We start from the raw sequence: 3,647 nt of genomic DNA on the forward strand, positions 1-3,647 counted from the left end.
ACCTGTGACTGTGGGTGAGTGTCTGAAAAGTTTCAGCGCTCTATCCATCATCTCCTTGTGTTTGCTTTGTTCGCCATAAGTTTGCCGCGTATGCCCAGACGTGGGCCCCTTGCTCACTTTGCCACTGGATTCAAGCTAGCTTGGCTGATGATGGGTATTACCCAGAAACCGGTCCCAGAATGCTTGTTTCTGGTCCAGGAAAGACATGGCTTGGCAGTTTGGGCTGGACTGTTCCCATGAGGCACAGGGTCAAGACTGATTTGCATATAGCTATGCCTGAACTGGGGTGCCAAAGTGAGCTAAAGAATGATGATGGGTTCAACACAAATCTGTGACTGGGGGTGAGTGTCTGAAAAGTTTCAGCTCTCTGTCCATCATCTCCTTGTGTAGAATGTACTAATGCATTTACTGCACTAAAACTCAGTAAGTTACAACAATAGGAGAGAGAGGGAAAGTATGGGACACTCTCAGTCCCCCAGGTCAATCTATGTCAAACAACAAAAGTATGTCAAAAAATACTAGGGGGCAGATGTATCAAGATTCCATTTTGCGATTTCTAAATAGCGATTTTTAAGGAATCGCTATTTAGAAATCGCAAAATGGAATGTATGTTGAAAATCGTTAGTTTTTAGCGATTTCTTAGTCTTCCTTATTTGCAAATTCGCATTTTGCGAATTCGCAATTAAGGAATAATTTCCCATGCATTCCTATGGGCCAGGAGGCCCATAGGAATAATTGTGAAAATATTCTCAATTTGCAATTCGCAATTTGCTAATCGCAAATTGAGAATAATTTCAATGGTGCAGGGGTGTCTCAAAGACACCCTGCTGCACCCCTGAAATCTACATGTGTGTGCATATGGCGCACATACATGCCCTATGGGCATGTATGTGCATCACATGCCACCTTCACAAATGCCAAATAGGGCATTTTTAAAAGAATTTGCAAATTACCACCAACTACAAGTTGGTGGTAATTTGCGATTTCTTAACCCAAATTCGCAATTTCAAAAACCTACATACATCGCATTTAAGGAATCGCAAAATTTGCGATTCCTTAAATGCTTAAGCAATATAAGGAATCGCAAATTTTTGCGATTCCTTACTTTGCGCTTTTTTGATACATGTCAAAAAATGCTAATAAGCCTTTTGCCTCTGCCCTCAAGTGTGTAAGCACAAATACAGACAAGAGATGAACCTTAATAATCCACTTTAAGAATTATCAGGAATTTATTAGGAAGCCCTCACTTACCACCCTGGTTGGTGACATGCTTCATCATTGGGCCCACCAGAAGAAGCCGAATGCCTCCCTGGTGTGCTTCAACGCCAGGATACTGCGGAGCTGGTTTTTGTGACAGTGATGTGAACAAATTGTGAGTTTAAAAATGTCAAAGTAGTGTCCCACCAAAAAAGTTTTATTCAGTGGTCAACCTGACATGGTTAAAAATGTGTGTTGGAAAATTTACCAAATACTGTTAACATTTTTGTGTAAAAATTAAAGGTGCAAAAAACAAACCAACGATCCACGAGGTCCGGTTGCAGGAGATCCCAGGTGCTGAGTGGGTGCCAGGCATTGCGGGCGGTGTGCCATTGTCACCTCCACCCCCCTCCCGAGACCTATGGGGTGTGGATCCTTTATTTAACAATCTATACAGGTTCCTCTCAATTTGAGGGAAGTCTCACGACTTGTTGGTTTGTTTTTTGCACCTTTAATTTTTACACAAAAATGTTAACTTTCACGTCCTCTGGTCAGGGTGGGACTTAGCGCGCCCATCCCGCCGGGGTATACTCCTCATGGTCCTGAAGAAAGCCCAGTAAATGACACATAACAGGCAGAAACATGTTGACCCCACTTTGAGTGGAAATACCCAAAACATTATTTGGTAAATTTTCCAACAAACATTTTTAATCATGTCAGGTTGACCACTGAATAAAACTTTTTGCGTGGTACACTACTTTGACATTTTTAAACTCACAATTTTTTCACATCACTGTCACAAAAACCAGCTCCGCAGTATCCTGGCGTTGAAGCACACCAGGGAGGCATTCGGCTTCTCCTGGTGGGCTCGATGATGAAGCATGTCACCAACCAGGGTGGTGAGTGAGGGCTTCCTAATAAATTCCTAATAATTCTTAAAGTGTATTATTAAGGTTCATCTCTTCTCTATATTTGTGCTTACACACTTAGTATTTTTTGACACTCTTTTGTTGTTTGACAAAAAATGCACTAAAACTTAAGCACTTATATATTCACTAAGACACTCTCTTTACAGCACTCTGATCATTTAGTCAGTACCCAAGTACTCATGCAGCAAAGTAGGCCTTAGGGCATGAACTGCTTGAAACTCCTATGCGCTATGCATGTAGTCTTGTATCTACCTGCACACTTGTCTTTTATACCTTCAATTCCCTAGTCTGTATCCTTACACTTCCACCAAGCACTCTGTCACTGCTGTTGCACTGTTGTACTGACCCATTCAGCAGTGTGTACTAATCTATTTATTGCACTAAAACTCAAGCACTTATATATTCACTCTCTTTACAGTACTCTGATCATTCAGTCAGTACCCAAGTACTCATGCAGCGAAGTACGCCTTAGGGTATGGACTGCTTGAAACTCTTTTGCACTATGGGGCATATTATCAAGCTCCTTATCGCTGCGTTATCGGCACTTTTCTGCCGATAATGCAGCGATATTTGCATCGACCTATTATAAAGGCAGTGTTAAGTCAATTAACGTGTCTTAAAATAACATTATTTGACTCAACGTTGCCTTGGTAATAGGGCCCCTTTCACGATAAACTTATTGTGAAAGGGGGCGCGCAGTGTGTGTTGCGGTGGGCATTCCACCGCAACACCCATTCACTTCGACGCTTCCACCTATTATCAAGAGAGGCAATAATAGGTGGCAGCGCCAAATTTAAGAACAGGAAAGACCTGTTCTTAAGGTGGCGAAACGAGGAGAAATGCTTCATTTCTCCTTGATTTTGCTTTTTCCATGTGTGCTGCCTTGTGCAGCACACATGGAAAAAGCAAAACCCCAAGGTTTCTTTATGTGCAGGAAGGTGTCCCTTCCTATACATAAACAAACCTCTTTGTAAAAATGCCAATTTGTACCTCACATGTGCGCTACATGAAGCAGCACTTATTAAGTGTATCTTACTGAATACATGTATTAGCAAGTAATGTTTAAATATATGAATATCTGTATCAGTGTCTCACTTTGTGTATAAGTGGCTCCATGGGTTGGTGAGTAGCTATATGAGTGTCTATATGGGCTATTAGTTGATTTTTGAGTATCAGTATGAGTGTCTGTATGGTTCGGTGGGGGGTATTACTTAGCGCATAGATGCATGAATGACTGACTCACTGTTTGTATGTGTTTTGAAGACAACATGTGTGCAGGACTGTATGGGTAAATGAGTGTGTGTATGGGGTGTTAGTGAGTGAATGACTGTCTCAATAGTATCTTTATGAGTAACTACATATGCTTTAAACTAGTATATGGGAATATTAATGTATATACGTGAGTATATGTGAGAGTGAAAGTTTGGAAGACTTCCTGTATAAATAAGTATGTGTTTCTATAAGTAATTGTTTAAGAGAGTTAGTATGTGTATATTTCTGTACAAATAAGTGTAGTAGTGT

This window comes from Lissotriton vulgaris, unplaced genomic scaffold, assembly GCF_964263255.1.
Source record: "Lissotriton vulgaris unplaced genomic scaffold, aLisVul1.2 SCAFFOLD_649, whole genome shotgun sequence".
NCBI lineage: Eukaryota > Metazoa > Chordata > Amphibia > Caudata > Salamandridae > Lissotriton > Lissotriton vulgaris.